The sequence below is a fragment of the Malaclemys terrapin genome, chromosome 2, assembly GCF_027887155.1.
Source record: "Malaclemys terrapin pileata isolate rMalTer1 chromosome 2, rMalTer1.hap1, whole genome shotgun sequence".
NCBI classification, from domain to species: domain Eukaryota; kingdom Metazoa; phylum Chordata; order Testudines; family Emydidae; genus Malaclemys; species Malaclemys terrapin.
In genome coordinates, this window is record NC_071506.1 from 202,734,098 (window position 1) to 202,759,700 (window position 25,603).

A 25,603-nucleotide genomic window follows, 5' to 3' on the forward strand; every position below is an offset into this window, starting at 1 on the left:
GGATCCTGGCGCAACACACTGACAACTGCGGCTGTCTTGCAGCCAGACTCAGGTTGGCTGCCCCCGGGCTACTTCCCAACTCCCCCTCTGGAGGAACCTGGGTCAAGGTGATGTTCTCAGGGAGGGTTAATCACTATCGGATCCTTGGGGTAGCTGGTGAGGGACAGGCTCAATGACTCTTCGGGGTAGCTGACAAGGGGTAGGCTCGGCAACTCTCCCACACGCTGGTTCGCGTCAAGTATCAGTCGGTCAGGCCAGTCTCCAGGTCCGCCCCTGGTTGCTGAAGTCTCCCCGGCGGGAGCTGGGTTGGAGCTGTCTGGCCTCTTCAGCAGCTGCCTCTCGAGTGAGCTCTGGGATTGAGCTCTTATACTTCCTATCTAGCCTCTGACCCTTTGGGGGGCGGGCTTGGAGTGCTCTGGCTCCGCCCACTCTGGTATCCGGTGGAGCTCATCCCTCTCTGGGGCACTGGGGAACCACACCGCCTCCCTACACTACCATAAAATCAAACAGTCTGGGTCAGGCTGTTTATGTGGATTTCTTAGTTGTTCCTACATCAGGTGGCACCACACTGATATTCCCTAAATATCCTTGTAATAATGCTGCTTGTAGGGAGGTTGTCAGTTGGCATTTGTCCCTGGGCCCCATCTCCCTTGACCAAAAAATGTTAATTGCCCTGGTAGCTTCAGAAGCAGCATCTCTTGTATGGTTGCACTGATGCTTTAAAGCTACATTTCCCACACCTAGTAAATGCCAAGTACCAGTTCCAGTGCAACACTGAAGCTGCTCCATATGGTAGAAAAGAATACATAGATGTCGACTGTGAAAATTATGGGTCTGCTCCTGTGAGGTGCAGAGGTCCCTCTGCTCCTCAGAAGGTCATCATGTTTTACTGATGACCTGCAATAGGTGACCTGAAAGGAAGGACAATTAGAGTGCCGGTGGCATGAATCCTGTGCCAGATTTGAATAACTGCACCGTATAGACTTTCTGAAATCTCAGCCTGTGGCTATGCAGGATGCACAGATGACTTTCTTTGACTCTACCCAGGCATCAATAATGCCATGAACAGTAGATCTTTTGCAGGCAGTGGGAAGTCTGGTTAATCTGTCCTACCTTTACTAAGTGAAAAACATCAAGTCTTTTCTTGCTGCGAGGAACTCTTTTGTTATCTTGTGAACAGAATTATTCAGATCAGACCCCAACTGCCTGCCTCCATCTCTAGGGGACAGTTAGAAGTGTGTGTGTACAGGGGAATTCTTTGCTTGATTTCTGGTCAGTGTCACACATGAAGGCTCTGGCAGTGCGGCAGGTTTTGTTTTGTTTTGTTTTTTGGAACAAACACACCTTAGAATTCATCTCCATCTCCTTCCTGGCTGGTGAATGCTGGTGGGAAAGAAGAGGATTAACTGTTAGAGTTGTTAATGCCTCCTCCATAGAGGGCAAGGTTCCAGTTGCCCTTACGATGAACATGGCTGAGTCCTGTGCTCCAGGAACCAGCTCTTGGTGTTGAAAATCTGGCCAGATATTGACCTGCTCTGCATCTCCTCTTTTTGAGAAAAAGCTTGTCAGGGAGGTTGCGATGAGACAAGTCCTCAGACTTCCTAACCAGTCTGGTTTCAGACCTGCATGCAGCACAGATACTGCACTTAGCTGTGTGCATGGATGATCTTTGACTGACATTGAATGAAGAAGATCAGGTGTCCATGTCGATTCTTATAGATCAGTCAGTGCCTGTGAATTTTGTTGATCATGAGGTTTTGCTGACTTATTTGCTGTACCACATGCCCCACTCCTATGTGCTACTCTAAAGGACCTTTCCTTCCTCTCTGGCACTAATGGACCACACTGCCATTGGCTGATTGTCTGAACCTTCATTCCTCTTCCTCCAAAACTAATTAGAATAAGGTCCAGATTCAGCAACGTACTTATGCATGTGCCTTACTTTAGGCATATTAGCTTCCATGGAACTACTCATGTGCTTAAATATCTAGCTGAATTGGAGCCCAGGTGTTGAAACTCTCAACATTAGCTCCCTATGATTTTTCCACCAGACATAACAAGATCTTCTCAGGGAATGATGCTATGCAAAGTGACTGTTCCTGCTCTGATATCTCCAGCTCTCCTCTTCCCTAACAATGGAGCCCTTATGCAGCATTTTTGAAAACAGGCTCATCCAGTGCCTGGAAGAACAAGAGGGAGAGTTCAAATCTGCGTTTCTCTCTCTCTCCTAAATTTATTGGCTTGATCTGATGCTATTTTTATCCCCTCTCTGCCTTGAAGTTTGAGGATGGAACAGCCCTATGCAGTTACTCTTTATGACAGAAAATAATACCCAGACCTTAACTGTGAAGGCATATTTTTATTTGGGGGTCAGAGTGGAGGGATATTTGTATTTACTCTCCATTCCCTTTGTCAGACTGCTAAGAAAATTCCTTACAAAGTTTATATATTTTTCCATTTTGGAAATATTGATTTTTCTCTTGTATATTTTTTGAAGGGAAACTAGGATCAGCAGAGATTTTCTTGTTTATTACATTGAAGCGGTTGTTGTTATACAAGTAGCACCTTGTCATGACAAATAACCTTTACTTATTCATCAACATCGACAATGTCTGGACAGTTCTGGGAATAGTGTGTTGCTGGTTTTGTTTGCTACTACAGTGTCAACAAAATGAAGTGTCAAGGCTGAAATCCTGCTCTCAGATATTCATGCACAGCTCTGAGGGCAAAATCTGGGACTGTTTTCCGTTAGGTCATTCAACAAGATGCCTATTTTTAGAAGTATTTCATGGCAATGGATGGGAAGCTTTAAAAAAATCCTAAATATGGAGAGAGGTAGTTGATAGAGCTGCAATGGGAGTCTGAAGATCTGGTTTGGATCCTCTCTCTGACCTCATTTGTGACTTTGAACAAGTCACTTTACTTCTTTGTGCCTCAGGTTTTCCCATCTGTAAAATAGAGATAATGATCCCTACTTGCCCTTTGTAAAGTGCTTTGAGATCTATGACTAAGGAGCACTTTTAAGAGCTAAGTATTACCTTTATTATCTAGAGTTTAGGGAACTGTTTTCACTTCTCTATCAGATTATAATAAATTTTGAAATAAAATCTTGGAACCATTACATTCCAAATATAATTATCTCCCCCATACACCCATTCTCTTATATAAAACTGCATAACCTTGATTACCATCTACATTTGCCCACATTTGAATTAGTTGTGCTAGAACAATTATATGATCATTAAAATATAGGGCTCCGAAGACTAGGGATTTAATGAGTGTGGAATGTAATGAAACACTATGGAAACTGCATTACAGGATTTAATACTGTATACTTTAGTGGTCTGAAAGGCCTGCAATATAATCGTAGGATACCAATATGAGACTGAATAGTGAATAATCCTAAAATCGAGTTAGTATTGGCTTATTACTTATATCACAGAATATAATAATAGAGTCTATCCAACCACCGTGAGCCACCAGATATATGGTGTTTGTACAAGAAAACAAAAATGGTCTTGTTTTGCAGGAGAAAGAGACAGCATTGAAAGTGCAAGATGCTGGCTTGTCCAAGCAACAACTATTAGACTGTACCCTAATAGCATGAGTCAATCATGTTGCAGTATGTCCATCACAAAAAATTCCAAACAAAACCCCACAGTTGACAGTCAAATAGATGAAGCAAGAAGTCACACAAAAAGCCTTTGAAATGATGTTGCTCTGTTTCTTAACATGTAAAACACTCTCTCACACATACCAACTCACATGGTTCAATAGTTACTTAGCTCCTGATTGTGCATACCCTTACTCACATGAGCAGTTCTAGTAGTCCCATTGCAGTCCTCTGGACTGTTACCTCATTCACTACATGCCATCTATCCTGGCCACCGAGAGCCCAACTGAACTCTCAGTTACACTGGTGTAATTTCAGAGATACTCTGGATCTAATCCATAACTGTAAACAGAACTGGTCTCAATATAAGGCCTACTTCTGCAGGATCTGTCTCATTCATTACATGTCCCTGTCTCACTGACTGTGTACCATTCCAGTGGTTCTCAAACTGATTTGATCGCACCCCCCTTCTTTGTGTCTGTAGTCATTTATGTCGCCCCCCCCCCGCTCCCACCACACAAGTACATAAATGGCTGCCCAGCTCTGAAGGCAGAGTGGAGAGTGGCAGCTGTTGGCCGAGCGCCCAGCTCTGAAGGCAGCGCCGCCACCAGGAGCAGCGTAGAAGTAAAGGTGGCAATACCATACCATGACACCTTTACTTCTGCGCTACTGCTGGCAGTGGTGCTACCTTCAGAGCTGGTTGTCCAGCCAGCAGCCACCACTCTCTTCTCATGCCCCTCCCCAATACATTCTGAACCCCTCTAGGTGGGCACGTCCCCAGTTTGAGAAGCTCTGCACTATCCTACCTGATTACTGAATGAAGAAACTAAAGAGTATGTGATCATATCATTAGGGTATTATAATGCATTTGTACAAGAGGGTAAGTGTTAGGGCTACACGGACCATCTTAATTTGGGCATTTCCTGGCTGCTTTGCTTTTAACCTTAAGGTTTCATTTAAAATATTTTTCAGTATGGAATGTTTAGATTTTTAAGACAAGTTGAGAAAAAGACATTCTTCCATTGATGTCAATGGATTGTGGATCAGGCCTTAGGAGCTATATTAAAAAATAGTCAACAAATGTATCCCGGGTTATTCTGAATATTTTTCAAGAATTAAACAATACATATTTTCCAAGTTATAAAATGGAAATGATAAAGTGACTAGATTTTCAAATACTATATTTGATGAATTTCATGATGCATCTATTCAACTAATATTAAAAAATTACTTGCCCAGTAATAGTGTATGTAATGAACTACAGGTATAACACAATGGAGACCCATGCTCTAGTCTAGGCAATACTGTAATACCAATAACAACAACAACAGAAACTGTTTTGCAACCCTATGATGACTGTGCTCTAATACTTGGTGCAGGTACAGACTATTCTTGGATTATATAGACTATATGCAGCAAACAACTTTATCAGTGCATTGTTATTACAAACAAAAGTTCCTGCCTCTCTACTGCCTACTTCTTTAAGAGAAGGCAGATCAAGAAGTATTTTAAATGCCATGCTGCCATGTGGCAATATGACTATATTTATTCCCCTTCACTTCTATCCAAACACTGTCTACTGTGTCAGACAAACTGTAATGTCATTTTTTCTCTGCAGTCATCCATCACTGGTCGTCACCTAGCCTCCCACTTTAGGTCTTTCTGTTACACTGGAAACTGCTAGTGAGGACCCTCATGTCTGGATTTGAGCTGCTCTCCATCATGTCACTTTCCCACCATCAATGTCTCTTCCCACAACTGGTAAGGTATATGTCACGGAGTGTGGGGGGACACACGGCCCTGCACCCCCGGCTTCCTGCAATTCACCATGACTCTCAGCCAGCCAGTAAAGCAGAAGGTTTATTTAGACGACAGGGACACAGTCCAAGATAGGTCTTGCAGGCACAGACAACAGGACCCCCCCCAATTAGGTTCATCTTGGGGTCCCAGGGCACCACAGCCCCCTTGGAAGGTCAGAGTCCCATCTGCCTCCCAGCCATTCCACTAGCCAGCTCTGAAACTCTCTCCCCAGCCTTTGTTCAGTTTCCCGGGCAAAGGTGTCACCTGGCCTCTAACCCCTTCCTGGGTTCACATGTTTCATGCTCAGGTATTCTCCCTCACGGCCAGTCTCCCATCCCCCAATGCAGACCATCCTAGCCACACTCCCCACTCAGCATTTAAAGACCACATTAAGAACAGTCCCAGTTCGTCACAGTACAGAATTAGATCTATGAAAAAACCCACCCAGAAAAATGTCTCTGCTCTGGACAAGTGACATCAGATAGAGACTCTATGCTGAGTTTCCTCTCCCAGCATCCCCCTTGCTCTGATCTATCTCCTGGCAGTGGAAGAGGGCAGAACTGTCCATGGAATTCCTGTTGCAGAGAGGAAACGAGGTGTTCTATTAAAAACATATTGGGATTTCCCCAGAGACCTTTTTTACCTTGGCTTTTCAAGAACTCAGTTTGATTCCAGATTTCATTATTCAGATATTTTTATGTGGCATACAGCAATGCTACACTGAGTTGATTAGACTTAAACACAGGGGGTGAATGCAGGGTACATCACAGATCCAAAATTACACAGAAACTCTTTCCCTTTATAGACATTCACATATTCTATTACAATGATTACAATAAATGCATTACACATTCAGTGATCTGTGTATGACTGGGGAGGATGTAGTTTGCTTGTTCGTTTGGTTACCTCCTGAAACCCCCATCATTTGATTAGTTTAACTCTGTCCCTGTTATAATAGTAGGATTGATTTTTGGAAATACAGGTCTGTTTTAGTAATTTTACACACACACACACACACACACACACACACACACACACACACACACACACACACAGTTAGCTCTTTAGCTCTTATATTTCTATAGCAGATTCTCACAATAGTTTTTCTTCTCATAGACCTCCTTGGGCTTTATCTTCTCAGACTACCTCCTACAATGTTTATCAGTGGACCCATTACTTGGAGATTTACACTGTTCACACTGGGGTACATTCTTCTCTTTCCTTATCACCAAATTAAAATAACTCTGGCCAGGTAGTGTGTTTACAGTAGCAAAGTGTTCTTATAAAGTGTTGTAACATTATTACAAGCTAAATACGCAGGAAATTATTAGAATATGATGGCAGGGTAAGTTATGAGTGCAATGTTCTATGTAATGTAATACAATATCCTAGAAAACCATAAGGTCAACTTTCTATGAAATTGATACATAATTTTAATAAAAACTAAAATTATGAAAACACAGCAGTGACTCCAAAGTTGTGCCGGTTTGAGAGGTCAATTTTAAAATTTATTTTGACACGTCGTCTAACTTTTGATCTAAGTACTCAATTGGCTTGAAAATTTCTGTGTGCAAAGTAGGTGAGAAGATTTTTCATCTGAAAATTTCATAACTCTGGAAAATTTCACATAACAGTTACACAAAAATTAACACTTTTTAATCTCTTTACTACATTGTCTCATGAGTTCTCCACTTTTTTGTTTTCTTAGCACACAATATACTTATAAACCCCCAAAGCAACACATGTATAGTTTGCGCTGTACACTTGAGCATAAGATACTTTGTAAAGCCATTGTCCCAGATCCTGAACTGGTGTAGTAAAAATGAAGTCTAGTAATCAGAGATTAAATGTATTGTTACTAACTCAATTTACAACAGCTAAGTCACTGAGTTTTAAAAAGAGACATAACAAAAATTGCTAACAGTCTTTATCCAAATTGACTTGATCTCTGTAAGTCACTTACAGTGAGATTTTCTAAGGCCAGGTCTAAACGACAGACTTATATTGGTGTAACTACGTCACTCAGGGATGTGAAAAATCCACACCCCTAAGCGATGTAGTTATTCTGACCTAACCCCCGCGTAGACAGTGCTATGTCAATGGGAGAGCTTCTCAGGGAGGTGGATTAACTTTGCTGACAGGAGAAGCCCTCCTGTCAGCATAGGGGCGTCTTCACTAAAGTGCCAGAGAGGCACAGCTCTGCCACTGTAGTGCTATATGTGAAAACAAGCCCTAAATCGCACATGACTTTGAGGGGGAGCTGAGCACCAAATTCCATGTGTGCATTTGAAAATGTCCCTCTTAGTGATGATGGGTGGGATTTTCAGAAGCACTCAGCATTGGCCAGGGGCGGCTCCAGGCACCAGCACACCAAGCGCGTGCGTGGGGCGGCAAGCCACGGGGGGCGGCCTGCCGGTTGCCGTGAGGGCTGCAGTCAGGCTGCCCTCGGCGGCATGCCTGCGGGAGGTCCGCCAGTCCCGCGGTTTCAGTGGTAATTCAGCAGCGGGTACACAGAAGACTCGGGACCGGAGGACCTCCTGCAGGCATGCCGCCGAAAGCCGCCTGACTGCCATGCTTGGGGTGGCAAAATACCAGAGCAGCCCCTAGCATTGGCTCAACTCTGCTCCCATTGAAGTCATTGGCTCCCACTGATTTCAATGGGAGTAGAGTTAAACCACTGCTGAGCATTTATGAAAATGGCATCCTAAAGGTGTAGTTCGCAGTGATTACATTATTGACTGCTAAACAATTAACTCTGAAAGTGCTAAGTGCCTGCCTGTATTCCATCCCAACAGTTGTGGGGGACAGATAGAATTCTGCCCCTCATATGAAAGCAGGGGAATTGAACCCAGGTTGACAGGGTGGTGGGGAGCACACAAAGAACCAGAGTAAAGTCTGGCTGAGAACTTGAGCCAGGATGAACTTATCATAGTCTCCATTGTGTCCATATCACCAATCCTCCTCACAATGTTGCAAGTGTAGTATTGGCACAGGAGAGGCTGTAGGGGTAGTAGTTAGTATTCCAGTAACACAAAGTGACCCCAATCAGGGGCCCCCAGCATGCTAAGTGCTGTACAAACACACAAGACGACATGGTCCCTACCGCAAACAGCTTGCAGTCTGATTTGAAGCATGATGCCGTAAGGCAAGGTGGTGATACTGCGGAAAAGGGTCTGAGGCTTATAGTGAATCACAAATTGAATATGAACAAACAATGTGATGTGGTTGTGAAAAGGCTAATACAATTCTGGGGTGTATTAACTAGTGATGTATGTAAGACATGGGCCATAGCTGTCCCACTCTACTTGGCATGGGAGAGACCTCAGCTGAAGTTCCGTGTCCAGTTCTGAGTAGCACACTTTAGGAAAGATGTGCACAAATTACGGAGAGTCCAGAGGAGAGCGACAAATGCGATAAAAGGTTTAGGAAACTTGACCTATGAGGAAAAGTTAAAAAAACTGGCATGTTTATTCTTGAGACAAGAAGTCTGAGGGGGACCTGATAGTCTTCAAATATGTTAAGGGCTGTTATAAAAGAGGACTGGAGAACAATTGTTCCCCATGTCTACTGAAAGTAAGACAAGAAGTAATGGGCTTAATTTGCAGCAAGGTAGATGTTTGTTATATATTACGAAAAACTTTTTAACTATACAGGTATTTAAGCTCCAGAATAGGCTTCGAAGGGAGGTGTGGAATCCACATCATTGGAGGTTCTTAAGAACAGGTGAGACAAACACCTGTGAGAGATGGTCTAGGTTTACTTGGTCTGCCTCAGTGCAGGGGACTGGACTGGATGACTTCTTGAGGTCCCTTATAGCCCTACATTTCTATGATTCTATGCAACAACCGAGTCTGACACGTAACAGCGGGGAAGACGGAGGAAGGATGAAGGCAACAATGAGACCTCACAGTTGCACAGGTTAATAATTTTTGAAGTAAACATGTATCTAAGTATCTGTAATGCCAACTGTAGACAGTTGGCAGAGCTGCCGGGGAAAGCTTAAACAGCCTACCTGTGACATGTTTAGATCAAGTTAGTACCTCACTTTCATGAATAATAAATTCAAATATTACCAAAAACACACACACAAAAGCTGGATTATGCACGCAGAAGCATTTGACTTCAGTCTCACATGACACTTCATGTCTGCTTTGCATTGCACTTATTTGGCTCAAATTCTTTTCCACAAGCTGCTTCCTTAGGTGAAAATCATCAAAGTGCCTGATCCAAATCCCAGTGAAGTATATGGAAAGACTCCCATTGTTTCCAGGCCCCAATTCTCTAGGAAAAAGGCAAGGCCTGATTTTCTTTCCATCTTTTGTAAGGTATTATTCAATGAAGCAAATACTGCACCATTTTTCACTGGCTATTCAGGCTTCTTTTTTCTAGTTTAGAAGTAACACGTGCAGCCGACTTCAAACAACAAACTGCAAACAGCAATCCTATCACATACTGCAAAAAAAGCCTGCTTAACCCAGTCAGTAGATTTGTTACCTCTATACGTTTATGCACACGTACAGATGGTGTGCACATACAATTTTATTCAACCAGCATGCATACTGTGGCATAACAATTTCTTCTGATCTGCTTGATGAATATCCTCAGCTCTCAGAATTGGTAACTAGCTGTTTGATAAACACTGCATGACAGAAAATTATAAATGATATTGTAAAGTATGACGGGTCTTCCAGCTCCCTCTCTTCTCTCCAGCCTTTATTCTAACTAGGCATTTTGTAGTTTTATCAGCAACGGCTATCATGTTGTTCAAGAATCATTGTCACATGAAAAAGGCAGAATACTTTACGATGTTACCACCGAGCAGACACATACTTTCAAGCAGAGCAACATTGCTTCTCCCCCACCTCAGTGCAGTCAGCATGTTTGATTTGTTTTTATATATTTCCCATGGTTATTATTAAACAAGTCATCTCTACTTAATCGCCATTGGAGTAAAAAGTGACTCTGCACTGGAGCATTCTAAAATTAGACAACACTGATTAAAATTAATGCAAATACATAGTATTCTGTTTTGCTGTACTGTAATTTACAGAACAAGCCACCGCGGATACACTAGTAAAGAGGAATCCATATCTGCTACATTTCTGCACCACTGACATTTGATATTTTTCCTGCCGCTTACTCCTCTAAGAGTAGCTCCATAAAACAGCAAACTCAGAGCTCCATTAATGTCTTCCCCTTACCCTTTCCACAAAGTAGCAATAGTTCCATTAAGGAGTCTCACTGATTTCTGATTCTTGCCAGTCACTGCTCTCCTTTTCACGCTCACTGTCTCTCAGCTCTCACCACTGCTCTACATGTCCCTTGGGAAGCCGAGACAGGCATGTGCGGATGGGACATCACAGCAAAGTTGCTAGGCCCTTCCTGATATAATAGCAAGCCCTATGCCAAAGAGGCGACATCAGGCCATGCCGGATTCCAAGCGCTGTGTTGATCTAGCACCTGTCGTCAGTCATAAACTTTTGACAGTCAGCTGTTCAGCTAATATTAACCAATGAAATTGCTGGTCGGAGTAAAATGTAATGGGAGAAATCGATGAATAAAATCATTCATTGAAAATACGGTGACCTGTTTTTGCTTTTTTAATTAAACACACTTTTGCTTGAACTCCCCCTCAGAAAGTTAATTATACATAGTACCCACAGCTCTCACAATACCTGGTCCTTCAACAATAGGAAGAGCAACATGAGAGTCACTGTGAAGTACAGCACTGCTCCACATGGCAAGAGGACAAAATAAGTTGCCATTTATAAGAAGTCACTTGTAAAAACAAAACAAAGCAAAAACCCCACTCATCTCACAATGCTAACACAGCGTGTCAATGTCCTGCTTAAAATAACAGCCATCCACAGGCTGGAAGGAGGGAGAGGGGGGATTAAGTGAATTTTGAAACTTTGGATTTCATCTGTTCTCTCGGTATTCTTGGAGGGTAAGTCACACCTGTGCTGCGGTACCAACAGGCACCAGAGGGCAGCCTGAATAAGCAACTTGAACTCCAGCTCAGTTTCTGACTTTGATCAGTTTAAGGGAACCTTTCCACAGTTCTAAATGTAGAGCTCTTTTGATGCACCAATTTCCTTTTACAAACAATCATGTTTAAAAATGAGAAGAAGAGGCTGCATGGCCCATATTTTTGCCTGGGCATCTGAAGAAGGCGGAGCCTGATGGGGGCAAATGTTTAGGGAAGAACAGATTTTAGGGCGGGGAAAATCTTTCCTATGGATAGGCACAGAAAGTGTGTGTGTGTTTGGCAGGGGGCGGAGGACAGTCCACAAGAGGTCACAGACCCAGGGGGAAAAAACAAAAATGGAGCTGTGTCATATCAAAGCTGATGCTATACCAGTATGAGAGACCCCTCCACACACACTTTTTTTCAGACCAAAGCATTGCCTAGTTGCTTGCATTGCGTCTGGAATCTGCAATGTTGTTGCTGGCTTTGTTTTGTTATTTTAAACCACGTCAAAGACACTCACCAGATGGTGCATTTTTAGAAAAAGGTCATAAATTGAAATAAATAACCATTCTAAGAATATCTGAGGAGGTGTATAAGAATTAAAAGGGACAAATGATCACCTGCAAAGGGAATGTGTGTGTAGATCTAGACATAGAAGGTTTGTCTACACTGTAATGTAAACCTAGGGTTAGTAGAACTTGAGTAAGCAGACCCTGGGTTTATTAGCCTAGGTCTTGAGTGTCTACATTCAATTGTAACCCCTGGTTAGGAACTATTAAACCCTGGGTCCCAACTTGGGGCTACAGCATCGACACTGAATTATGCTGGGATGAGCCCAACCACCCATATCCCAGACTTCCTAGCACCCTCCCAAAATGTGGCTGCTCTAGCCCTTTATTCATGGTGCAATGTACGGAAAACCTGACTGTCCACCAAACTTGACTGTCCAGAAGACAAAGAAAGTCAGCCCGTGGAACTGTGGGCTAGTTTTGGTGGACTCTCAGAGCATAAGTCTAGTGGGGCGGTGTCTACACTGCAAGGCAATAGGGCTAGAACCCTGGGTTCCAGCTTGATTCAGGCTTGGACTTTCCACTTCCATGTGGTCCTGGGACCCTGGGTCTGACCCCTGGGTTAATGTGATTTGTGTCTAGACGGAAGGAGGGTTAGGTTGAAACCCTGGGCTTCCATTGCAATAATGACATACATGGAGAAGCAGAAAGCCACCCAAACCTGAGGATCGAAAACCCACTGCACACTTCTCCCTCCACCCTATGGAAGATGGGAGGTTAGCTGAATAGCTCTGCAACAAAATGTACAGTTTCAGCCACATCTGACTGGTGGTGGTGAACAGTGGGGGATGCTAAAATGGGGGGACAAGGCATCTGGGCAGGTGTTGAGGTACTTGCAGTCTGACATGAGAGGAAGGAAAGGGAGTTGCTAAAGTGGAAGGGGAGAATTGGAAGGTGGCCAAAATGATTCTGAGGTTGCAAGTGTGGAGTGGGATTACAGCCAGCTGATAGGGGAGAATCAGTGGATGGGACTGGAAGTCAGAGCAAGAGATGGGGGAGACTGTATTCATAGGAAGTGAGGCTTGACTGGTTGAAGGAACTAGAAGGCTGGAGGGGAGTGAAGAATTGGGACCTGCAGAGACAGATAAAGCATTTGGTACAAACAAGTCCCTATATTCCCTTTGCTTCTGGTGAATAAGTTCCTTTATCTCTGGGAAGAAAGAACTTGATTCATATTCATAGCCCAAGTTCTCTTGTCTTGTGATAGCAGCAAGTAGGTAGGGGGAGGTGGTCCTCTCACTTTCCCTATTGCCCATAGCCTTTTTTTGCCAGCTTGAAGCAAAAGCGGATCTGCACTATCCACACATTTTCAAGTACAGCTGCCCTGTGCTGTCATTCTGTATTTTGAGAACTCTCAATATTAGCTGAACCCAGTACACATCTTTAGGTAGACCTCAGAAGACTTTAAAATAGCTATGCAGCTTGTTTTGAAAAGCAACTGGGTATCACTGGGCCATTGCAGGAAAGTGTTGTTTCCTTAATTTTCCATTTACTGTACTCAGTCTCATGTCAAGTGAACTAACAGCTACATGGAGAGCAAAGTCACAGTGCTCTTTAGGAGAACTGTATCTGTAAATCAATTTAATGAAGGATATTTGCAGCTTGGGCACAGAGTGCAAAGCACATTTTTTGGAGAGCTCTGGCTGGATCCTTACTTAGACTTCATATCACAAGGAGCCCTACATCAAATAGAGATGGGCTCTAACTGCAAAGTTCAGGTACAGAAAAGATCCAATATTCTGGTTTGGGCCCATTTGATACATCAGCTAGTACAATAGGGCTACTTGTAATGTACACCATATGCCTTTAGATGGTAAACTTTAGGGCAGGGATTTAATGTACAAAGTCATGTACTCAGAGAGCTAATAATAAATAAGGAGATCCAATGACCGTTCATTTCATTTCTCTATCTCAGTTCACCACCATCTGCTGTACTTCGACACAGAACCAAGCTAACAATTTCTGTAGTAATGGATGTGACCCTTTAATGCCACCGTATGGTAGCAACTGTTGAACCCTAACACAGCTAGGGTATGTCTATACTGCGAAGTTGTCGACAAAACTTTTGTTTTTCACGGGTATTTAAAAAAGCCCCCCGTGAAAGACAAAAGTTTTGCCAATGCGAGTGGCAGTGTAAATGTGGCTTTGTTGGCAGGAGCGCTCTCCTGCCGACAAAGCTAACACCGCTCACGAGGTTGAAAGTATTTTGTCAGCAAAAGTGCCGACAAAGTACTGATAAAGGCTGTGTCGACACAGCCTTGTCGCTAAAAGCTGCGTGGTGTTGACAAGCCCTTAGTATAATCAGTATCAGAAGTAACTGCAATGTGAAGCAAGCTGTCCAAACTCTGTCAGGAAACTGGTGTTGGGCCTGTTCCTTTCTACGTGGCAGGATTTACTTCCCACAAGAGCTTATACCCTGCCATTGAACTCTCACACATATCTGATTGTTTCTTTTACATTTTCACACTTTTCTGTGGTCTCTCTATGATGTAATCTACCTAATAATCAAGATCTTTGGTGGCTCGTAAAATACCTCCCTTAGAACTGCTTAGCCCCAAGATGACTCTGCTCTGAGTGCCATATTCATGTCCCTTCCTGTGGTACAGTGACTTTAGCAAGAGCATGAATCAATTAGCATCTCGCCAGGGTTTCAACCCAGCCTGTTAAGAAAAGAACCCAGTCACCCTATTACAAAAACCTTCCACTGGAGGATCTCAAATCAATCAATCAATCAATCCAGTAAAAACAAATTAAAGCCTCACTCCAAACCTGTGAAGTAACAGAGTATGCCACTTCACCCACTCTACAGATGGGAAAATGGAGGTACACTGAGCAACTGACACAGTGGCATAACAAGCCAGTGTCAGAGCCTGGAATAAAACCCAAACTGCTTGATTCCCAAGGGCAGTTTCTCTCATACTGCTGTGTTGCAGCATTTTTGTCTCCAGTCCCAGAGAAAGAAGGCCATATCAAATAATAATTAAAAATTGATACTCAGACAAGTTGAGTTTTGGCCTTGAGTAAAGTGTTGGGTGAGGTGAGTGGAGTTTTATCTCAATTGATTCACCTTGGGCTATGCACAGCATGTTCATATGCTAGACTTTTGCTGCAGAAACAGTTGTCTTATACATTTACAGCACAATAAGGCCCTAATTCCTGATTGAGACCTCTAGTCACTAGAGATAAATAATAATGTTTTTCTAACAATTAATGGAACCATTCACACAGAAGCATGAGAAAGTAAAATCTCATGTGTACAGAAAGGGACTAAATTGATTATAGTGACCCAAAATTTGGGGGAAGGAGAGAAGGGAGACACTAAGGGTGGAAACTGTAACAGCAGATTAACTTTGTTTTAAAGTTATCATTCAGTAGCCAGATTGGAAGAAGTAGTGATTGTATGCGCCAACATTTTTGCTTTTCCAATCAATACGGCATCACCAATTCCATTTCAAGCCTTGGGGACTCTGGGAACTTCCACTCTCCGATTCAAAAGAATCTAGCTGTTGCCGACTAGCTGACAAATTCAAAATCCCTCTCCTGCTGTGTGCCAGATTGATATTTGTGTATTTGGGCACCACTTAGGATCCATCTTCAGTACTTGTGGCATTTCAGGGCTTTTTTCCCCCTCCTCCCCTTTCCATTAGAGAGAAACAGAACACAGTGTGTTGCGCACTTAGAAAGCCGCTTTTTGTTTTTAGAGATACTAAACAATGCTTTATCAATGCCTGTTTTAACTCCAAAGAGAACAAACTGCTCCCTATCAAGGAAAAATGTCATTATTAAAAAAAATCGAATTGGACTGCGATTCAGAAGCAGGCAGGAAAGTAGTGATACATAAGCTATCACTGGAGCACTTAACAGTTTAACTGAAGTAGGGAGGAGGAAGTTCTAGTGAGTATGACTAATGGTATACAAACCACCAAACACTGCCACAGATGGTAGAGTGGTCAATTACACATTCATCCGTCAAACCATAATGAGAACTCATCTAGTCTGGCTGCAGTGCACCGGCGAGTTTACAACCAGCATCCCCAGAAAACAAAGGAAAGTGCTATAAAAGTTTTGAGAAAGACTACTCGGGTTAATTTACTGCAAAGGCTGCAACGCTATTCTAGAAAGCAGCTTATTTACCACCTCCAGTTTTCTGAGACTTGGATTGACAATGAGATAATCCAGAGGCTCTTTAGAATGATAGCCAGTTTGTAGGATTATTATAGAATCATAGGACTGGAAGGGACCTCAAGAGGTCATTATGCAACTCCACTGACAAAGAGAATGCTAGCTGTAGGTGTCCTGCACAAGGAGTATGAACTCCATAGATGGCACAGAGGCCTGCTATATGGATCCTCTGGCACAAAGTAGGCACCACAGCAGGCAGAACCATAACTAGGTATTTTAGCGCCCGGGGCGAGCAAGCATATTTGCACCCTGTACCGTTTTTAGTCATTTTTCCATCCCTGTGGCTTTGCGCCCTGGGTAGCTGCCCTGCCCTGGTTACGGCCCTGACAGCTGCCGTCCTCAGCACTCAAACAGTTCAACCAGCATGTAAATCCACGAGGCCAGAAAAAGAGACATGCATGGCATGAGGGACAGCTTGACCCCCTCTTGCAACCCTCTGCCATGGCAGAGGGCAAGCTAGGTTGTCCCATGAATGGGTTGAGCATTTGCAGGAAGACAGACTGGATTGACTTTAAAATGGGACTTGTGCTTCTATATCCTCCAGGAACTTATGATAGTATTTCCCTCAAGGTCTAGTTTATTCTTAGTTCTAAATTTAAAAATTCTATATATATAAGTATGCACAAAGCCAGGCAATTATGAAACAGGGCTGCAACCATGGTATATACATACACTGCTTTGGTTTTACGGAGACAGTCATTCAATAGAATAAAAGCCATTCATACTCAACAAAATATACTTGTTAAACCTAGTTCTATAAAATTAGCTTTAGCTCCAGACTCTGTCTCTCCGAAAAAGGTGATCTGAATGGCTTCAAGGGCGATATGGGGAAATCTCAAGGCTCGTACTGCTTTCTCTCAGGTAGAATGCAAAGAAGAAATGTAGGAATCCCTACAGCTTTCATTGCTCTTCAGGCATCCATCCACATCTAATGGCTACCCAGTCTCTCTCCTTCCAGTATCCATCTATTCTGTGGGGACTGAAGGGGCGGGGTGAGGAATACCCCTCTGATCAGCTGTGTGTCAGTCTGAGAAGTGATTCCGGAATGAGTTCATGAGGGAAGATCCACAGAACAGTACCTCTGTTGTCCAGAGCCCACTATACATCACAGGTCCAATGCTATACAATCTTAATATTTGAGAAAATGTCCAGTTTCTCATCCTGTTATATCTTTCAAAGTATATCCTATACTGGCAATGAAAATTCATCTGAAACAACCAGGAACAAACATAGCCATGCAACATAATCCCATCTGAAATGGAACCAAAGTCTTTCACAACAGCGAAGAATTTACCCAAAGGATACTTTAAAACTACTGTCTTTCCAGTACCATGATTGTTAGGCTCTCAGTTTTAACCGAGATGTACATGGTTGAGCAGGGTTCTACCCCACACAGCCTTCTTGGATCATGAGTCCAGGCACATCGGGAAGACTAGACTCCACAGGATTACTTTTCTGCCTGTGAACAAGTGGGTGAAGATTGGGCAGAGGGCACTGAGAAGTAGACCTTGTTTTGACTCTAGTAGTCCCTCAGTGCCCCAGCCAGCAGAACTGAATTAGTGCAATGTGGGAAGCAAACTGCACCTTTTAAAGTGTTGCAATAAGGTATTTCCACCGATGAGAAGGGAAGAGCTCCCAGTTTTCCTTCTTTGACAGGGTTACTGGCCTAGTGGATAGGGGAATCCACAGAGGTGATCTGTCTTGATTTTAATAAGGTTTTTGATACAGTCCCACATGACATTCTCATAAGCAAATGAGGGAAACATGGTCTAGATGAAATTACTATAAAGTGGATGCACAACTAGTTGAAAGAGCATAATCAAAGAGTAGTTATCAATGGTTCACAGTCAGATTGGGAGGACATATCTAGTGGGATCCTGGAGGGGTCAGTCCTTAATCTGGTACTAATCAATATTTTGATTAATGACTTGGATAATGTAGTGGAGGGTATGCTTTTAAAATTTGAGGATGACACCAAGCCAGGAGGGGTTGCAAGCATTTGGAGGTCAGGATTAAAATTCACAAAACCTTGACAAGTTAGAGAATTGGCTTAAAATCAACAAGATGAAATTCTATAAAGACAAGTGCAAAGTGCTTCACTTAGGAAGAAAAATGAAATGCACAACTACAAAATGGGGAAAAATTGGCTGGGTGATAGTACTGCTGAAAAGGATCTGGAGGTTATAATCAATCACAAATTGAATAAGAGCCAACAACATGGTAAAGGTACAAAAAAAATCTAATATAATTCTGGGGTGTATTAACGGGAGTGGCATATACAAGACATGGGAGGTAATTGTCCTGCTCTCTTTGGCACTGGTGAAGTCTCAGCTGGAGTACTGTGTCCAATTCTGGGCACCACACTTTAAGAAAGATGTGGAAAAATTGGAGAAAGCCCAGAGGAGAACAATAAAGATGTTTAAACGTTTAGAAACCTGACCTATGAGAAAAGGTTAAAAAAAAAACTGGGCATGCTTAGTCTTGAGAAAAGACAACTGAGGGGGGACCTGAGAAAGTCTTCAAATATGTGAAGGGCTGTAAAGATGACAGTGATCAACTGAGCTCCATATTCACTGAAGGCAGGACAAGATGAAATGGGCTTAATCTGTAGCAAGGGAGATTTAGGTTAGATATTAAGAAAAGCTTTCTGACTAGCTGGTGGAGCTTTGTAGCAATTCAGATTTTTGCAAAATACTGCTTCTAGTCTGTCTATTGTGAAGATCTGTCAAAACTGAAGCTCCCTGGGGCACTGAAGAGTGGCATACTGATGAGCTCTTGCAATCTTTGCTGCTTTTGGCACTAGTTTACTTCTTACACCATGTCATGCGCCTGTACCAGGTATGGATTGGCTACACAGCTTCCTTCTGAGAGAGATATGCACCAGATATGTTCAGTATATGATCCTTTAATATTCCACCCCATGGCTAAGGCTAGTTTAAATAAGGTATGTTACACACTGCATCATATAGTAGCTGAACAGTATATAATACAGTTTAGCATTCCACTACACTACATATACCCTCCCAGTCTGACAGTAAACATTGATGATTACGGTCTTTCAATCAGTTATGTGCTTACCTTATAGTAAACTGCATCTAGACCACATGTCCCTAGTTTGCTTATGAGAAGGTCATGTGGGACTGTGTAAAAAGCCTTACTAAAATCAAGATCCATTATGTCTACTGTTTCCCCCTTCCACTAGCCCAGTAGCCCTGTTAATGAAAGAAATTAAGTTGGTTTGGCATGATTTGTTCTTGACAAATCCATGTTCACTATTCCTTATAACCCTGTCATCCTCTGGGTGCTTACAAACTGATTGTTTAATAATTTGTTCCAGTATCTTTCAGTATTCTGTATTTGTTTCAGTAACTTTCAGTATCTGGTATTGAAGTTATGCGGTCTTGTCTATAATTTATTCCCCTTTTTAAAGATACGTACTATGTTCACCCTTTTCCACTCCTCCGGGACCTCACCCATCCTCCATGAGTTCTTGAACTTAATTGCTAACTGCTTCCAACATTGCTTCAGCTAGTTCCTTAAGTACCCAAAGATGAATTTCTTCAGACTCTGCTGACTTGAATACATCTAACTTATTTAAGTATTCTTTAACCTGTTCTTTCCCTATTTTGGCTTGTGTTTCTTCCTTCTTATAGTGACTTATCCCTTCCCTACCTAGTTTGGAAAGACAGGACCTTAAGAACTGCTCTGGATAAATGCTCAGAGGATTCCTTTTGACTTTGTAGCCTCTCATCATGAACTGATGTAACCTCTCAATCCATCACTGTCAGAAGCTATTAGCAGTCTGCAATATCTTCCAGATGAAAAGCCTTTATGTTTTACCTTTAGAAATGCCAATGGTTTCATATTCTTAGTGTTCACATTTGCTTATTGGTTAGAAACAGCATTTCCAGCTGCACTGAAAATGCCTTCAAAACACTGGAGGAGGACAACTTAAAGAGAACACTTACCATCAAGGCAAGCCATAATTATTTCACTAAAGAATGGGAGGAGATCTTCTCATGCTGCTGCCAGGGCCAGCCTTAGCACTTCTTACCAGGGACACAAAACATTTTACTATCTCCATCAAAATCATTACTGACTCCTGACCCACTTTCTCAAAAAAAGCCAGCCCCTAAATTTAATCTGCGATAATTACACCCCGCTTCGCAATAAAGTGAATCAGTCCCAGGTTTCATACATAAATAGGGTAATCATGGGTCTGTGAAAATTTTGCTGTTTCAACGGCCTGTGTCTTTGTAGGTTTTTATAGACAATATGGGAGGGGAAGGGAGACACACTTTTTGTAAATCCTAGAAGACTGGCTATCTAGATTTGTCGCCAGCCAGCTCAGCTGGTGAAGTTGATACCAGGCTTGGCAAATACACATGTACCTCATGATCATTCCTTAGCCTGCTATTCTGTATTGGTGCTGTCCATGAAGCCTCTCACTGAACCTACTGTTCTTTACCTGAGCGCATGTCTACACTGCAGAGAGAGGTGTATTTTTCCAGCTTGGGTAGACCTCTGAGCACTAGCTTTGATTGAGCCAGTGTACTAAAACTTGCAGTGTAGCCGCAGTGGCAGGAGCAGCAGGAGGGGCGAGCTAGGGTATTGGACAGAATTCTACTCAAGATGGCTAGGCCATCCAGCTCCCATGCCAGCACGGCTGCACTGTTATGTTTACTGTGCTAGCTCGATCAAAGCTAGCATGCATAGGCCTAAACAAGATAGAAATTACACCCCCAGCTCCAGTGTAGACATACCCTCAGAGCCACTGACTCTGTGGGTATATCTACATTGCAAGTGAAAGTGTGACTGTAGCACAGGTAGTCATACCCAGGCTAGCTTTAATCTAGCTAGCATTGGTGAGGATAGCAGTGTAGGCATGGCAGCACAGGCTAGCTGCATGACTACAAGCCTGAGTGCCCTGGGTATGTACTCAGGTGACTAGGCCATGCCCCCATGTCTACACTACTATTATACCCATGCTATCTAAAGTAGAGTTAGCACAGGTACGCCTACCAACACTACGATGACACCGTCACTTGCAGCGTAGACATACCCAGAGTGTCTATTTAAATCCCCTCTGGAAGATGACAGCATAGATACAACCTAGTGCTTTGCTGTGTCAGTGGCAACAGTTCGGTGTATCTCCTTTCTAAAAGTCCTGTTTTAAGTACTGAAGTCATAGCATGAAAATCAAGAGATACAGGAAGAGGGATGCTCCAGTCTGTCTGATCATTCTCTTTCTAGGACTGTGTTAGTCTCTGGGGCATTCATCTTCAGCTTTCTCTATCACCATCTCTTTAGATTTCTCCAGATTGGCAACACTATTATGTGAGGCATGAAAGGAACTCTGAAATCTTGGCTTGAGTAAAATAGATTAGGTACCCTAGGCAGATTCTTCCATTCTCACATTTGTTCCATGAAGTATTTACACACAAATGCATACTTGCAAAAACATGGCCTAAGATTTTTAGAAGACTGAGGAGGGGAAGGGATTTGATTGATATCAGCCTGAGACTGGTTTTTAATTGACATCACACCTACCCTCTATGGGGAAATAGAGCAGGGGGGGGCTTCTTTTTAATAGCCAGAGCTGTGAATCTAAAGGCCCCAAAATAAACTCTCCAACAGAGATCTGTTATGCTAACTACCCTTACACAAAGCAGTACAGGCCAGGGCCCAGGCCATGGCCTGAACTAGACTAGACTGCACAATTCACTGCCAAACTCGGGCAAGGGTCATGACCAGAGGGGGGGGGGGAGGCAAGGGGGCAAAGAATAGAAAAAAAAGCACTAATGAAATATGTTCATGACTAATGAAATATAATAACCACTTGTGTGAAGCAATAGGTAACTTTAGCTAAATGCAATTTCTTGACTCATGCAGCTTCTCCTTTGGGTGATCTGTGACCCACACCGTGATTCCAGCTATCTGCAAAAATAGCCAATCATAGATCCTCTTTAGGCGTCCCATGGAAACTACCCCCCCAATCTTTAACCAAAAGACCCCGGAAAATAACATGTGTCTTGAGAAATGTACCCAAACTGGTGCCAAGTACCACCCCTGGGGAAAACCACCAAGCGCCTCTCTACCCAAATAAACATCCAATTCTCGGAAAAATGAGGAAGGTACCTAGGGGGGAACAAACCCCAACCCCAGTTTCTTAACTCATGACGTAGTGTTTGTACTTTGCTTGCAGTTTAATGAAATAAAAACCCGCCTGCGAGTGGCTCTCGGGGTGTCAGTCTTTGAGTCTTTGGACTGCACCCCAGTGCACTGGTATGTATGTCAATAATCTGGCCTCAGGCTTGAGTCTTTGAACTAAAATCATTGCATGGGTGTCTTTGATCACAACACCTCCATCCGAGGGTTGCAAAAATCAGACACAAAAAGCTTTGCATTAAGTCTGCTGTCAAAAGTACAGGTCCATCTAGCTAGCTGGTCTAGTTTGTCACAACATAGTGGGTCATACTACATCATCTCTCCCCCATATTAATTTCATTGGGGATGGGAGGGTGGTTCTGCTTAAAAACTGATGGCCAGGCCAGGGGAACCATCTGAACCAGGATGTGACTGGGTTCTATTTGAAAAGCAGTGGCCATAGGGCAAGTAGGGAGCTGGAGAGAAGATGAATTCAGAGTAGGGTTACCATATTTTGTGCCTCCAAATGGAGGACACTCCACGGCCCCCGGCCCCGCCCCCAGCCCCGCCCACACCCCCGCCCCCTCCCCAAAGTCTCCGCCCCCTCCCCTGCTTCCCACGAATATTTGATTCGCGGGAAGCCTGAAGCAGGTAAGGGGGATGTGGGGGGAGGAGGCGCGGCCCAGGCTGGCCCCCCGGCGGCTCCAGCCTGGGTCGGCTTGGGCCCTGGGGTGCCGGCCCCGGCCGACCACCCCCGGCCCGCCCAGCACTGCCGGCTCCCGGCTCCCCAGCTCCCCGCCCCGCAGGCCCGGCTCCCCGGCTCCCCGCCCCGCGGGCCCGGCTCCCCGGCTGACCGGCTCCCCGGCTCCCCGGCTGACCGGCTCCCCGGCTCCCCGCGGGCCCGGCTCCCGGCCCGGACCCCGGCCCGGCACCGCGCCCGGCACTGTGACCCTGGCCCGGCACTGTGCCCCTGGTTCCCGGCCCGGCACCATGCCCCCGGCCCCGCACCACCGGCCCCGGCTGAGCACCACCGAGCCCTCCCGATTTTCCCGGACATGCCCGGCTTTTGGGGATTTCCCCCCGGACGGGGATTTGAGCCCCCAAAAGCCGGACATGTCCGGGAAAATCCGGACGTATGGTAACCCTAATTCAGAGCAGATTCCCCAGGAACCATATACAGAGCTGTGTGAGGAACAGGCTGCAGCTGCTGGACATTACTGCTGGATGCAGGTCTGTGCTGGGACTTATGGGGAGGAGTAGCAGCAGATAAGCAGGGACTCAGTGCAGCAGGCCCCAATGAGAGACACAAACTGAGCTTGGCCTGGAAACCTGCAAGTGCCAATTTGCTTGAATAGAGACAGGACTGGAGAGGGCACCCCAGGCACTAGGCCTGAAGAGCCCTCATTCTCAAATGGACTGCACCAGGGACCAATCATTTACCTCACTTTAAACTGTAACTGTTAAAGCCTCTTTACCTAGCTTATTTGCAATCTTTCCCTTCCCTGCCTAGTTTGGAAAGTCAGACCTTAAGAACTGCTATGGATAAATGCTCAGAGGATTCCTTTTGACTTTGTAGCCTCTCATCATGAACTGATGTAACCTCTCAATCCATCACTGTCAGAAGCTAGCATCTACAAAACCTAGCTGCTGAAGCACTTATAGTGCTTACCTCCGAGTTGCGGTATACCAGCCATGCCAGTGGTACCTTAGGGGGTTTAGTGTACTCCAGCACTGAGCAACAATTACACCAGTCTCACTCCTGGCAAAACTCCAGTGATACCCTGACCAACTGGTTTGGCAAAGAATTTGTTGCAAGGACAAACTTTTTAGTGCGTAAGAATAGAGTAGTATTCCTTTAAGTAGTTCGGAGTATGGGAATACCCCATGGTCTGTTTTTAGAAGCAGTCAGAATCCAGCCAGAGCAGCAGTGTGAAGGGAGGTAGGCTGTCCATGTAGTGTATATTTAGTAAATATGGCCACTGGGGACTAACTGTGCCTGTGCACATCAAAACAACAGGAAGAAATCACAAAGAGCAAAAGAAACTTACTAATAAGAAACAGGAGTGGGAACAAGGGAAGGTAAATTGCAAACAATTTTAGGCGAAACACTGAAGATTAGACAATCTGCATATGAACTAAACATACTTTTATTCAAGTGATTCAACATCATGCAGCAGACAAGCTCAAATTTTTGCTGAACAGAGATGGACTTAAGCACATGCTTAAGGAATTTGCTGAATTAGGGGCCTAAGGGTAGGTATTCACCCCTTTGCTATGACCCCTGCTACTTTGGCAGGGAAAAAAAGAGTCATCTGAGCCCTGGAGCTAGCTGGGGAGAATTCCTCTCTCTCAGACATTGGTTAAAGCAGTTTACATTGCCCTGGGAGGACCCACTTCCACAGAAGCCCTGGGTAGGTCGGTGGGGGGCTACCAGCTGTGGACATTTTAGGATTACTGCCCACAGGAAGTCAGGCAGCCTCCCTGGGCTTTGTCTTCACTCTAAACTTAACGTGGGCTCAGCTGTAGATTTTCCCCAATGGGCTCCACATTCACACATTCATCAGTAGCACATGGCAAGGCAACCTCTACTCTCTGAGCTTTAGGGCAGACCCCAAGGCAGCTGTTATCAGTACCCCCAGATAAATGCACTGAAAACGTGTAGCGGGGGCAATCACAACAATTGAGGTGTGATGATCCTCCAATCCTTTCCCATAAGCCCCCTGAGCACCCATTCCTATCTTGCCATGTACCACGTATTCTGACCGCTGATCAGAAGTGGACTATCATTCTACCTCTGCTCAGCATCTTGCTTGCAGTTTCTCCAGCTGCACCCCTCTCTGGTGGTTGATACAGTAGAACAATGCCCACTAAAAAGCCCATGGGACTGTGAAACTCATGTGAAATGAGGGATTGAACACCAACCAGGTGTTATGTAAAATGGCAGGTAGCTTCTGGTGAGTAAGTAGAAGGGCCAGAAGATACAGGCCCAGAGAATTGTGTGATAGCATTGGAGGACTATCAAAACCTGAGCTCTGCAAATTGGCTTCAACTGCATCCTCACTGAAAGGTTGGTAGGTTAGCACTCATGTTAAAGCAAAATACAGGCTCTACTCTATACCCCCAGCTGGACAAGCAAGCCCAGGTTCAAAAGCACATATAAGACTGGGCTTAAGAGTTTTGTATGTAGACAGTAGGAGGGTTTAGGTTAAAAGTGATCCAAGAAAGAGCCCAGGTTAAGCCTGCAGTGAGGACTTACCCTTACATTTCAAACACTCCACTCAAAATCTCTTTCCCCCCTCGCAGTTCACTAGGCAGATAACA

General features: G+C 44.1%; 1 protein-coding gene across 1 annotated transcript in view; it reads right to left on the reverse strand.

The window, feature by feature from the left end:
- The window catches only part of ARPP21 (cAMP regulated phosphoprotein 21), a 256,240-nt gene extending 245,544 nt beyond the window's left edge, over positions 1-10,696 (reverse strand). Inside the window, exon 1 of the mRNA XM_054019424.1 lies at positions 10,615-10,696. The gene's annotated coding sequence lies outside the window, so the exon portion shown is untranslated. The remainder of the gene's footprint in view (positions 1-10,614) is intronic.
- Positions 10,697-25,603: the final 14,907 nt, after the last annotated feature.